Here is a 15,423-nt window from a genome sequence, read left to right as displayed (position 1 = left end):
ATAACAGGTGTTGTGGAAGGATTATTTGCTGTTGGAGCTTCTAAGAGAAATACTTCAGACACAACCAAGTGTTGAACATCAATATCAGCACTTATGCCTGGATCAACAAGAGACACAGATGGTGAGTTAGCCTTGTCAGATACAGCTTCCTGAGATGGAGTTGATGGAGAAGAAGTGACTGGAGCAAATTCCTTGTCTTGTGAGATCAGAGATTCCTGATCCCCTTCCTTAGCTGCTTCCTCTTCATCATCTGAAACTGGCCTTTGTGCCCTCTGTTTCTTGTACTTCCTTGTTGATTTGGATTCCTTGAGAGTTTCAGGAACTGTCATTCGTCTAAGCCTCTTGAGAAGCCTAGAACCCCCAATTTCAGAATCCTTCTGAGAAATCTCTTTCTCAGCTTCAGATACAACAGGTTCTCTAGCAGGAACCGGTTCCTCAGAATCAGATTCATCGCTCAATGCAATCCTCCTTCTCTTTTGAGATGTTTGAGGAACATTCTTTGTCCTCTTTGGCTTGGAAGATGAAGATTTCACAGTAGGTACTGAAGATGAAGGTCGAGCAGGCTGTGAAGTGGAGAGATAGGATTTGAGATATGTTCTGAGGGTATGTGGAGTAGAATGAGAGGTAGGTACTGAGGTTGATGGATTTTGGGTGTTTGGAGTTGGTTGGACATCAGAGTAAACAGATCTATATGTATCAGGATCAGCATTTACCAGGATCTGTTTTACAGACTTAGGAATCTGTAATGGTCTAACCACTTTTTTCTTAGTATCAGCATTTACCAGGTCATTAAAGTATCATTTTGCAACCTTAAAAGGTGGGGTTTGAGTGTTGACTAAATGAGGTTCATCAGTACAATAAATGTAAATAAGTTGACAGAATCTAGCAAAATAAACAACATATCGATCCTCTATCATCCTATCCCCAATAAAACCAATTATTCCAGTTGCAAAATCAAAATAAGTTTGATGAATAATAGCATACCCTATGTGCTGACTCAGAATTGGGATAACATCAAAATTTGAACATTTGTTCCCAAAAGCTTTGGTGATGCAATCAAAGAAGAAACTCCATTCTCTTCTGATATTAGCCCGTTTCAACTGTCCAAGTTTCGTCAGACTCTTTTCATATCCCAATTCAGCCATTAACTCCCGAAGGGCTGAGTCCTCTGGAATTGAGAAAGTATAATCTTCTGGAAGATGTAAAGCCCTGCGTACTGTACCAGGAGTGACTACAAAGGATGAATCACCCACTTGGAAGATAATACTGGGAGTTCCACATTGACCACCATCATCAAAAAGTCCAGTCCTCCAAAACCTCAGAACTTGTTCGCTTGAAAAGAATTCAGGCTGTGTTAATGCATACCCAACCTCACTATGTGCAAGAAGATCTTGCACAAAGTGCAATTCAGATGGAGCTTCAGTGTGATCAAGAACTGCAGCATAGTTGTTGGGGACAAACTTAGCTCCATCAATGATTAAATCCTTTGGTGCCATGTGAAAAAAAATGAGATTCAAGTATGCCTGTTAGGTGTTTGAGATAATGTCTGTAGGAAAAACCAACGTGAGAAATAAAGAGAAAGAGAGTAAAAGTAAGGAGAGAGATAAAATATGAAGAAAATAAAAGATTAAAGAAATCTTCTCTCTGTTGTACTTATACTCTGAACAAAATGTTACCGTTGGACATCTGTCAGACATGCAGTAATAACAGACAGTTACTGGGCTCGAGAAAACAGGAATCATTACTTACCCATTTGCCTAGTTTCAAGGAAAAACCGTTCCATTTATCAAGAGAAACAGTTTTAATTCAAAATTTAAACCGTTATCACTGATTGAATTATTTTTCACTGCATCATTGATATTCTGAAAATACATCACATGAAAATGACCAAGATAAATTAGATAAGTAAGTGCTGAAAATGAATCAGAACTTAATATAAAACAAAATTTATATGGTCATCAGAATATCAATCAGGATTTATTAACACAAGATAAAATAACTCAGAGATAAAATCTTGAAGTAAAAAAACCTTTCATTAATATATCAAGACAATACATTTATGAAATGGAAATTACATCAATACTTATACAAGATTTTCCCTAAGCTTCTAAACCTAACATCAACAGCCTTAGTCCTAGCTAAGAAGCCTGACAAAGCTGATGATGAAGAAAAACAGGAAGAAGACGAGATTAAGTCATCTTCTTCTTCCTACTCTCGACAAACAGAATGGCGAGTCTGATGATTCGCTCTTGCTGGCGGAGAGCATCTAGCCTTTCCTCCTCCAATCGCTCCAGATGGCGATGGTAGTCCATATAGAAGAACAGAAGGTGTGTCAGTACCTCCTGTGGGATAGAGTCCCATATCTCCTCAGGAATGGCTGTGACATGCCATTCCTGCTGCCACTCGGCACAGCTTAGCTCCATATTGAAGTTTTGGTAGTTCAAAAACATGTTGTATCTGACCATTGTGTTTTTGAAAGAAGAATTATGAAGATAAGTGTGTGAGAAGAATTTGATGGAAAGACTGATGTCAAGTGGTTGCTTATATAGGCAAGAGAATGCCAGGAGACGTAAAGAAATTGAATGCTGACAGATAGAATTAATTCTACCTCGTCTCCCTAGACTTTGAAAAAGAATAACATTCATTGGAAAGAGGAATCATGGTTTAAAACGCACAAGAAACAAGAAACAATGGACTGTTCAAGTACGAATACCATTAATCCTAATCATAGTGACTATTAATCTTCCACTTCAACATATTCTAGTTTGAACTGAGACTGTTATCAAATTTTATTCACAGATAAGCCAAGTAAAGGATTAGACTGAGAAATCAGAACTTAGACCTATACCAGAACTAATCAGTCATCAGAACATAATTTCTTAACTCAAAAAAAATGCCCATCTTAGTAAATCCTCATACAAGTTCTGAGTTATAGACGTCAGAACTTAATCATCAGAACGTGTAACTAGAACTTGTCCTCAGAATTTGTGCAGTAATGACACAATGACTGTTTATCTAAAATAACATAGACCACCACAGAAATTTTCATCATTCAGATGGAGTGATTAGTGTGTGCATTAAGCTAAATAACAGACAAAGAGTAAAGTCTGATTCACTTCAGTACATCTTAGAAATAAGGCATAACTAAAATTTTGCTAAAGAGCTGTCATTGTCCTGAAACCTACTGATGAATGAGTTCATGCTTGAGTCCACCTCAACTGTTTTGTGCTAATTTTATGCATCTTTTGAAATTCTATTTTACAGTGGCTTCTCAGTGTAAGTGAGTCACGACTGTTTATCAGAATTTATGCTATTATCAGAGTATTTCTCCAGTAATCATAGAGTGTGAAAAGTCACCAAGAAAATATTTTGCTTTTCTAATGTATATCTACTTAATACCAGCAATGCACTTGGGTCGTCCCTTCCACATTTTTACTCTAGATCTCAAAGGAGTACCTGATTTTATTCTTTGATCTTTTTGCTTTTTCTTTTGATAAGTGAGGTTTATCAGCACTTAGTACATTCAACAGTTTTACTAGTATCAGAACTTAACAGATGAGTAGCATTATTCTAATTTGTGACTTAGTAATAAGATATACAAAGTAAACTTAACTAAGCTCAATTATTAGAATTTGCTAGTGTCATAGGGTTTCCACTGAAATAATTACTTCTTACATGGAATCATTTGTTTATTGAAGACTACTAGGTCAGTATCTAGCACAGTTATCCTCATAGGATAGAATAGGTACTTGAACAGACATATCACTTATCAGAGTTTAGAAACATATATCAGACAACAGTCAGTACATAAAGACATTTGTCAATTAAGCACAGAATACACAATGAGATTAATTCTGTAAATACTGAGCATAAAGTCTGATAACACAGAACAAGACTAAGCAGATTTAGAGAAAGAACCTGAAACCATTCCAAGTTCATTTACCAATCTTGTAAAAGTAGCTTCACACAGTGGTTTTGTGAAGATATCTGCTAGTTGTTGATCTGTGGGAACAAAATGCAATTCCACTGTACCTTCATCCACATGTTCCCTGATGAAGTGGTACCTGATGCTGATGTGCTTTGTCATTGAGTGTTGAACTGGATTACCTGTCATAGCAATAGCACTTTGATTATCACAGTAAATAGGGATTTTGAAATATGTTAACCCATAATCCAGTAACTGATTCTTCATCCAAAGAATCTGTGCACAACAGCTTCCTGCAGCAATATACTCTGCTTCTGCAGTTGATGTGGAAATTGACTTTTGTTTCTTGCTGTACCAAGAAACCAATCTGCCTCCAAGAAATTGGCAGCTTCCACTTTCTTTGCTCAGTCTGAGAGAGAAAAGAATTATAAAGACATTCATTTGAAGTACCTGTTCTAGTTCTGACACCTGCATCAGGATTTCCAATTATCAAATCAAGTGTATGTGATTTTGTCCACTTCCTTGCAGATGGAAGGTTTTCTCTAGAACTGGATGCTCCCCCATGATCCATGTTATTTTCATTTTCATTTTCTGATGCTCCCCCTGAAACTATGCTCTCTGAGTTGGATTCTTCAGTATTTAGATTTTCAGCACTATCAGAACTTGGCTTATCAGAACTTGACGAATCAGAACTTGAAGAGCCAGATGCATGTTCTGATGTTTCTTGAGATGTGGTAGGATCTTGAGTATGCTCCCCCTGCATAGGTGCATCTTCCTTTGACGTAGTCTCCACAGTTTCAATAACATTAGAGTTTAATCCATCAGAGTTTACAGTATCAGGACTTAGACTATCAGGATTTTCTGTATCAGAATTTGAGTCTTCATTTTCAAATCTCAGCTGATCATGGTCAATGAAATCTTCAAGACCAGTAATCTTTTTGTCATCAAAAGAGACATTGATAGATTCCATGACCACTTTTGTTCTCAAATTATAGACTCTAAAGGCTTTTGTGGAAAGTGGATATCCAACAAAGATTCCTTCATTAGCTTTTAGATCAAACTTTGATAGCTGTTCACGATGAGTCTTGAGAACAAAATATGTTAGGTCACACTTTCACTGTAGAGGGGGTGAATACAGTGTTTATTACAATCAAATCAAACTTCAAGAACTTATGTAACAGAAAACAAACTTTATTTAAACAATAAACTCTGTTACAATCTGGAACTGTTATCTCTCCGTGATGAACAAAATATCACGAGAGCTGCTAGGGTTATAATAAATAATATTCTCGATAATGATAACACTTATAGTGTAAACCCTATGTCTGTGTTTATATACTACACAGTTACAAGATAATCGCTAATTGATATGGAATATAATTCTGCTTCCTAAAATATATCAATCAGATATCTTCTATTCCAAGTATTCCATTCTTCACGGAATTCCTTCTTCATGCATATCTCTTCTTATGTTTATCTTGATCTTCTTAACTTTAATCAGCTACTGTCCTTATCTGATCGTCCTTCAGCACTTAAGTTCTGATATCTATCTCCTGATAACATAAGTACTGATATCCCTTAAGTTCTGACTTCCAGTATAAGTACTGATCAGTTAAGTACTGATTTGTTCTGTTCAAATAAGATCTGAAATCTAAACATAAAACATATTAGCCATGACATTATCAAATATATCTAACAATCTCCCCCAACTTGTAAATTAACAAAATATACAAGTTTAACAGATATTTGATGATGTCAAAAACATTAAGTACAAATGCATGAGAAATAGACAAGATAACTACAACTTACAGTCCTTAAAGTTTTTACCAATTCAACTTCTGATAACAACTTCAATCTGTATAAATATCAGAATTTAAGCAGTTGTAGATCTTCGACTTGGCTTCATCATTTTTTGATCTCTCTGATGTCAGGAGTTGTTCTGAGATAATTCTTCAACAAACATTTCTCAGCAAATCTGAGTTCATCAATCATTCTCCATTTGACATCTTTAAGCTCTGCAGTATCTTCACCAGTTTGAAATATTGCAGCTCTGAGATCATTAATCTTTGCTTTTCTCAACTCCCGATCTAGTCTTATGACATAAGCTTTATTAGACTCTAGATTGAATTCAAGCCCCTTAATACCAAGATATGTTCTGATCTGTGCAGTATTAGGCTTCATATCAACAATATCACCATTGTGATTTCTGTACTTTGGAACATATCTGCTGTCAGACTTAACAGAATAAAGTCTTTTCAGTCTCTGAATCTGTTCCTTTAAGTAGTTTGCAGCAGTCTCTGTTATTCTGTCATCCACTTGAAGTAAGAATAATACATGCTCCAATTCTTCAAAATACTTCAATGGAATGGCATTTTGTCTTATATGATAAACCCTACCATCTGTCATGAAATACAACATGATGTATTCTTTCAAGAAGGTATGGTAAACCATCTGTACAGATTCTAGTTGATTCAATCTCTCAGGAGTTGCTCCAATACCTGGTTCACTCAAGGAAGTTGGATCATCGGTAGTGTTGTGTACTCTTCTTTCATCAGCACTTCCCAATCCAGTTTTATCTTTAGCTTCCTTTCCAGTAACTACTCTTGCTTCAAAACCACTTGAAGTAGTCTTCAAAGATTGAGTCTGTTTTGCTTTAGTGAATCCTGGTAGGAGTGTTTTAGATTTATTTTCTGATATCAAGTTAACTTGAGCACTGTCAGAGGTTACTTGCTTCTTCTGAATATCAGAACTTACAATTTCTTGACTCTGAACAACTTGAGCCATGTCAGAGGTTGTTTTAAGAACTTTTCTTGAAATCAGAGCAAGATTATCTTTTCCATCAGTAATTTCTTCTTCCTCAGGAGGTACATAAGGCTTGATAGGTTCACCAACCTTTTCTTTACCCTTGGATCTTGGATCTATCTGTGGTTGTGATCTAGCCAAAGTTTCTTCAGTATGTATCCTTTCTTTGATCACAATGCCTTTAGGTTTTGGAAGTAACTTTTTACCAGAAGCTTCAGATTTAGATGTGACTTTCTCTGATTTAAGTCTGGCTTCTTCTTCCTTTAAACTTTCCAAGTCCATCCCTGGATTTTCTTGAAGAAATAACTGTCTTGACATTTCCTCATCAAGATCTAGAAGTTCATCAGAACTTATCCTTTTACCAGCAGCAGAACTTATTCTTTTCCCAGTATCAGAACTTGTTCTGTGACTAGCTTGTCTTGATGTAAACCTTCTACCTTGACTATGACCACCACCCATTCCAGAGTTTCCTTGGTCATCTTTTCCATCATCCTTTCCTTGCAGTGACTTGTTGGTTTTGCATTTGGACTTAATTACCTTCTCCCCCTTTTTGGCATCAGCAGGTAATAAAAAAGAGATAAGTAGTTCCACTGAGGTCTGGATTTCAGTAAGTTGCGATTGCTGAGAAGCTTGATTTGTCAGAATTTGATCAATCTGAGCTTGTTGCTTCTCTTGAGTTTTCTCAATATAAGCAACCCTGTCAACGGTAGGTTGGAAGAACTTTTTCTTATCAAGTTTCCAAACTTGTTCCTGTTTAATAAAGTTCTCCTGAATCTTGTGTAGCTCTGCATGAGTGTTGGAATGAAGACCTTGTAGATGTTTAGTACTCAATGCAGTAACTCTAAGCTGGATTTTAAAATCATCAGAATGTAACATTTCATCAGCTTTAGTCAAGTGCTCAGCAAGATGTAAAGCATTTGGAACACATGAAACTGAGTTCCATTCCTTAGTCCACTCCTGACCTGCAGGAGTTTCACTCCAAGGTACTGGTGCATCCCTGATAACAAACTCCTTTAGCAGTTCAGACTTAGGAGGAGTATGTCCTGAAGGACCTGCTTCATCAGCATCTACAGTTGTAGCAGCTTCACCAGTATCTCCAACATTTACAGCATCAGAACTTAAAGAATCAGTATCTTCTGATAAGACAACTGTATGAGTAGCAATGGAGGCTTCAACATCCTCTAATTGCTGATCTGATACTAAGTTCTGATCAACAGCCATATCCTGATGCTCACCTAAAATCTGATCATCATCTTGATGCAGAGAAGGTGTTAGTGATAACTCAGGAGTTTGAACAGCATCAGTAACAGGTATTGTGGAAGGATTATTTGCTGTTGGAGCTTCTAAGAAAAGTATTTCAGGCACAACCAAGTTCTGAATATCAATTTCAGCACTTGTGCCTGGATCAACAAGAGATATAGAAGGTGAATTAGCCTTGTCAGATACAGGTTCCTGAGATGGAGTTGATGGAGAAGAAGTGACTGGAGCAAATTCCTTGTCTTGTGAGATCAGAGATTCCTGATCCCCTTCCTTAGCTGCTTCCTCCTCATCATCTGAAACTGGCCTCTGTGCCCTCTGTTTCTTGTACTTCCTTGTTGATTTGGATTCCTTGGGAGTTGCAGGAACCGTCATACGTCTAAGCCTCTTGAGAAGCCTAGAACCCCCAATTGCATAATCCTTCTGAGAAGTTGCCTTCTCAGCTTCATCTATCATAGGTTCTGAAGAGGGAATCTGATCCTCAGAATCTGATTCATCTCTCAAAGTAATCCTCCTCTTCTTCTGAGATGTTTGAGGAACAGTCTTTGTTCTCTTTGGCTTAGAGGATGTAGGCTTCACAGTAGGTGCTGAAGAAGAAGGTTGAGCAGTCTGTGAAGTGGAGAGATAGGATTTGAGATAAGTTCTGAGGGTAGGTTGAGTAGAATGAGAGGTAGGGACTGAGGTTGATGGATTTTGGTTATGGTGAGTTGGTTGAACATTTGAGTAAACAGATTTGTAAGTAGCTGGATCAGCATTTACCAGAATCTGTTTCACAGACTGAGGAATCTGTAATTGTCTCACCATTGATTTCTTTGTGTCAGCATTTATCAGGTCATTAAAGTACCTTTTTGCAACCTTAAAAGGTGGGGTTTGAGTGCTGACTAACTGGGGTTCAGCAGTACAATACGTATAAATAAGTTGACAGAATCTAGCAAAATAAACAACATCTCGATCCTCTGTCATCCTATCCCCAATAAAACCAATTATTCCAGTTGCAAAATCAAAATGAGTTTGATGGATAATAGCATACCCGATGTGCTGACTCAGAATTGGGATGGCATCAAAATTTGAACACTTGTTGCCAAAAGCCTTGGTGATGCAATCGAAGAAGAAACTCCATTCTCTTCTGATATTAGCCCGTTTCAACTGTCCAAGTTTCGTCAGACTCTTTTCATATCCCAAATCAGTCATTAACCCCCGAAGGTCTGATTCCTCTGGTATAGAGAAGGTACAATCTTCTGGAAGATGTAATGCTCTTCGTACTGTACCAGGAGTGACTACATAGGAAGAATCCCCCACTTGGAAGATAATACTGGGAGTTCCTCGTTTACCACCATCATCATAAACTCCAGTCCTCCAGAACCGCAAAACTTGTTGACTTGAAAATAATTCAGGCTGAGTTAAGGCGTACCCAACCTCACTATGTGCAAGAAGATCTTGCACAAAATGCAATTCAGATGGAGCTTCAGCATGATCAAGAATTGCAGCATAGTTGTTTGGAACAAACTTTGCTCCATCAATGATTAAATCCTTTGGTGCCATGTGAAAAAATATTGAAATTCAAGTATGCCTGTTAGGTGTGTGAGATAATGTCGTTGGACACCTGTCAGACATGCAGTAATAACGGGTAGTTACTGGGCTCGAGAAAACAGGAATGTTTACTTATCCAGTTGCCTTGTTTCAAGGAAAAACCATTTCAGTTATCAAGAGACACAGGTTTAATTCAAAATTGAAACCGTTAGCACTGATTGAATTGTTTTTCACTGCAACATTAATATTCTGAAAATGAATCATGTTAAAAATGACCGAGATAATTTCGATGAATAAGTGCTGACAAAGAATCAGAACTTAAATAAAGACAAAATTTAAATGGTCATCAGAATATCAAGCAGGATTTAACAACACAGATAAAATAACTCAGAGACAAAATCTTGAAGTAAAAACAGTTTTCATTAATATATCAAGTCAATACATATATGAAATAGAAATTACATCAATACAAGATTTTCCCTAAGCTTCTAATCCTAACGTCAACAGCTTTAGTCTTAGCTAAGAAGCCTGTCAAAGCTGAGGATGAAGAAGAACAGGAAGAAGACGAGATTAAGTCATCCTCCTCTTCCTATCTTCGACAAACAAGATAGCGAGTCGAATGATTCGCTCTTGCTGACGGATACGACGAAGGTGAAGATCTCTTCGAACGGCCACCAGATCACGTTTGATAACCTCTGGAAATTGAATCCAGAGATTGTGAGGGATGTTGGTGATAGGGTAGGGAGTTGAAATTCCATTCAAAAAGACATGCACAGTCTCATCACCGTAATTGTAGAACCAGCCAAATTCAGCCATTTGTGATAGTAAATGAAAAACAAGACTGAATTTGTGATACAAGTGTGATGAGAAGACTAATGTGAAGTGGTTGCATATATAGGCATGAGCATGCCAAGAGACACAAAGATATTGAATGCAGACAGGTAGAATTAATTCTACCTCGTCTCCCTAGACTTTGAAAAAGAATAACAGTCATTGGAAAGAGAATGTGCACATGTAACAAGAGTGAACTGTTCAAGGACGAGTGCCATTATGTTTTAACCATAGACTATTAATCTTCCACTTCAACATTTCGAAATTAATCTGAGACTGTTACCAAATTTTACTCACAGATAAGTCAAGTAAAGGGTTAGACTGAAAAATCAGAACTTAGACCTATACCAGAACTTAACAGTCATCAGAACATAATGTCTTAACTCGAACAAGGAATATCTATCTTAGTAAATACTCATACAAGTTCTTAGTTATGAACGTCAGAACTTAATCATCAGAACGTGTAACTAGAACTTGTCCTCAGAATTTGTGCAAAAGTGACACAATGACTGTTGATCTAAAATAACATAGACCACCACAGAAATTTCATCATTCATATGGAGTGATGTGTGTGTGCATTAAGCTAAATAACAGACAAAGAGTAAAGTCTGATCTACTTCAGTACATCTTAGAAATAAGTCATAATTAAAATTTTGCTAAAGAGCTGCCATTATCCTGAAACCTACTGATAAATGAGTTCATGCATGAGTTCACCTCTACTGTTTTTGTGCTAATTTTATGCATCTTTTGAAATTCTATTTTACAGAGGCTTCTCAGTGTAAGTGAGTCACGACTGTTTATCAGAATTTATGCTATTATCAGAGTATTTCTCCAGTAATCATAGAGTGTGAAAAGTCACCAAGAAAATATTTTGCTTTTCTAATGCATATTTACTTAATACCAGCAATGCACTTGGGTCGTCCCTTTCACATTTTTACTCTAGATCTCAAAGGAGTACCTGATATTATTCTTTGATTATTGTTCTTCTTCTTTTGATAAGTGAGGTTTATCAGCACTTAGTACATTCAGCAGTTTTACTAGAATCATAACTTAAACAGATGAGTAGCATTATTCTAATTTGTGACTTAGTAATAAGATATACAAAGTAAACTTAACTAAGCTCAGTTATCAGAATTTGCTTGTGTCATAAGATTTCCACAGAAATAATTACTTCTTTCATGGGATCATTTGTTTATTGAAGACTAGTAGGTCAGTATCTAGCACAGTTATCCTCATAGGATTGAATAGTTACTGAAACAGACATATCACTTATCAGAGTTTAGAAACATATATCAGACAACAGTCAGTACTTAAAGACATTTATCAATTAATGCACAGAATATACAAAGAGATTAATTCTGTAAATACTGATCATAAAGTCTGATAACATAGAACAAGTTTAAGCAGATTTAGAGAAAGAACCTGAAATCATTCCAAGTTCATTTACCAATTTTGAAAAGGTAGCTTCACACAGTGGTTTTGTGAAGATATCTGCTACTTGTTGATCTGTGGGAACAAAATGCAATTCCACTGTACCTTCATCCACATGTTCCCTGATGAAATGGTACCTGATACTGATGTGCTTTGTCATAGAGTGTTGAACTGGATTACCTGTCATAGCAATAGCACTTTGATTATCACAGTAAATAGGGATTTTGAAATACGTTAACCCATAATCTAGTAACTGATTCTTCATCCAGAGAATCTGTGCACAGCAGCTTCCTGCAGCAATATACTCTGCTTCTGCAGTTGATGTGGAAATTGACTTTTGTTTCTTGCTATACCAAGAAACCAACCTGCCTCCAAGAAATTGGCAGCTACCACTTGTGCTTTTCCTGTCAATTTTGCAACCTGCAAAATCTGCATCTGAGTAACCTATTAATTTAAAATCTGATTCTCTAGGATACCATAATCCTAGATCAGCTGTTCCTTTAAGATACTTAAAGATTCTTTTTACAGCTGTTAAGTGAGGTTCTCTTGGATCTGCTTGAAATCTTGCACAAAGACAGGTAGCAAACATGATATCTGGTCTACTAGCAGTTAGATAGAGAAGTGAGCCAATCATACCTCTGTAATCAGTAATATCTACTGAATTACCAGTATCCTTATCCAGTTTTGTTGCAGTGGCCATGGGAGTGGATGCACTTGAACAGTCTTGCATTCCAAATTTTTTCAGCAAGTTTCTGGTGTACTTAGATTGACAAATAAAAGTTCCTTCTTCACTCTGCTTGACTTGAAGGCCCAGAAAATAACTAAGTTCTCCCATCATACTCATCTGATATCTTGACTGCATTAGGTTGGCAAACTTTTTGCAAAGTTTGTCATTTGGAGACCCAAAAATAATATCATCAACATAAATCTGGATCAAAAGTAAGTCCTTGCCATGGTTGAGATAGAACAATGTTTTGTCAATAGTTCCTCTGTTGAATCCACTTTCCAGAAGAAACTGAGCTAAAGTCTCATACCATGCTCTAGGAGCTTGCTTAAGTCCATAAAGTGCTTTATCAAGCCTGTAGACATAATCTGGATGTTTGGAATCTACAAAGCCTGGAGGTTGTTCAACATATACTTCCTCTTCCAATTCTCCATTGAGAAAAGCACTTTTCACATCCATTTGAAAGACAGTAAACTTTTTGTGAGCAGTATAAGCCATGAATATCCTTATGGCTTCTAACCTAGCAACTGGAGCAAATGTTTCATCATAGTCAATTCCCTCCTGTTGAGAATATCCTTTTGCAACCAGCCTTGCCTTGTTCCTTACAATTATGCCATCACTGTCAGTTTTGTTTCTGAATACCCACTTTGTACCAACAACCGATCTATTCTTGGGTCTTGGCACTAAGGTCCAGACTTTGTTTCTTTCAAATTCATTCAACTCTTCCTGCATTGCTTGCACCCAATCAGCATCTTGAAGAGCTTCTTCCACTTTCTTTGGCTCAGACTGAGAGAGAAAAGAATTGTAAAGACATTCATTCGAAGTACCTGTTCTAGTTCTGACACCTGCCTCAGGATTTCCAATTATTAAGTCAGGTGTATGTGATTTTGTCCACTTCCTTGCAGATGGAAGATTTTCTCTAGAACTGGATGCTCCCCCATGATTCATGCTGTCTTCGGTTTCATTTTCTGATGCTCCCCCTGAAACTATGCTCTCTGAGTTGGATCCTTCAGTATTTAGATTTTCAGTACTGTCAGTACTTGGCTTATCAGAACTTGACGAATCAGAATTTGAAGAGCCAGATGTATGTTCTGATGCTTCTTGAGATGTGATAATATCTTGAGTATGCTCCCCCTGCATTGGTGCATCTTCCTTTGACGTAGTCACCACAGTTTCAATAACATCAGAGTTTAATCCATCAGAATTTACAGTATCAGGATTTAGACTGTCAGGACTTGAGGTATCAGAATATGAATCTTCATTTTCAAATCTCAGCTTATCATGATCAATGCAATCTTCAAGTCCAGTGATCTTCTTGTCATCAAAAGAGACATTGATAGATTCCATGACCACTTTTGTTCTCAAATTATAGACTCTGAAGGCTTTTGTAGAAAGTGGATATCCTACAAAGATTCCCTCATCAGCTTTTAGATCAAACTTGGATAGCTGTTCAGGATGAGTCTTGAGAACAAAACACTTACATCCAAATACATGAAAGTATTTGAGATTTGGCTTCTTGTTCTTCACCATCTCATATGGTGTTTTTCCATGCTTGTTAATGAGTGTTGCATTTTGAGTAAAACAAGCAGTCTGCACAGCTTCAGCCCAGAAATAGGTTGGAAGCTTTGCTTCTTCAAGCATTGTTCGTGCAGCTTCAATTAGAGTTCTATTCTTCCTTTCAACAACTCCATTTTGCTGTGGAGTTCCAGGAGCAGAAAATTCCTGCTTTATTCCATGATTTTTGCAGAACTCTTCCATTATCAAATTCTTGAATTCAGTGCCATTATCACTCCTCAAAATTTTCACAGAATCTTTGATCAATTTATCCAGATGTTTGACATGATCAATCAGGATAGATGCAGTTTCACTTTTTGTGTGCAAGAAATACACCCATGTGTATCTGGTGAACTCATCTATTATGACCAACGCATATTTCTTCTTTGCAATAGACATGACATTCACTGGACCAAATAGATCAACATGAAGTAGATAATAAGGCTCAAGAATTGATGATTCAGTCTTGCTCTTGAACGAAGATTTTCTTTGTTTAGCCTTCTGACATGAGTCACAAAGACCATCAGGAACAAACACTGATTTTGGCAGTCCTCTCACAAGATCTTTCTTGATCAGTTCATTTATCTTGTTGAAGTTTAAATGAGAGAGTTTCTTGTGCCAATTCCAGCTTTCTTCAGTTGAGGCTCTACTCACTAAACAGATTGCAGAACCATCAGAACTTGTTGAAAGCTTAGCTTCATAAATGTTACCACGCCTGAATCCCTTCAGAACAATTTTTCCTTTAGATTTACTAACTATTTCACAATGTTCTGCAAAGAAATCAACATGATAACCTCTGTCACAGATTTGACTTATACTCAGTAAGTTGTGTTTAAGTCCTGAGACCAGAGCTACATCTTTAATAATGACATTCCCAAGATTGATATTGCCATATCCCAAAGTTTTTCCAATGTTGCCATCTCCATAAGAAGCACTTGGGCCAGCTTTCTCCACAAAGTCTGATAGCAGGGCCTTATTTCCAGTCATATGTCCTGAACATCCACTGTCCAGAACTAAAATATTTTTCCTGTTGCCCTGCAATCAAAAAGACCACTAATTATTAGTTTTAAGGACCCAGACTTGCTTGGATCCTTTGGCCTTTTTAGGTTTGTTAACATTTGCAGCGGATTTAACATCAGATTTTATGTTAACAATTTTCTTATCAGAACTTATACTAGAAGGAACAACATAAACTTTCTTTAAAGAAGGTTTTATTTGATAATAATCATAGTACAAACTATGATATTCCTTACAAGTATAAATGGAATGCCATAAACTACCACAATGAAAACAAGGATTTTGTGGTTTGTATCTAACAGACTGACTCTTAACTCATGACTTTGTAGATAAGGAGTTAATATTCTTATTC

Source organism: Apium graveolens, chromosome 4 (genome assembly GCF_009905375.1).
Source record: "Apium graveolens cultivar Ventura chromosome 4, ASM990537v1, whole genome shotgun sequence".
In the NCBI taxonomy this organism is placed as follows: domain Eukaryota; kingdom Viridiplantae; phylum Streptophyta; class Magnoliopsida; order Apiales; family Apiaceae; genus Apium; species Apium graveolens.
Note: the sequence above shows the minus strand (reverse complement) of the source record.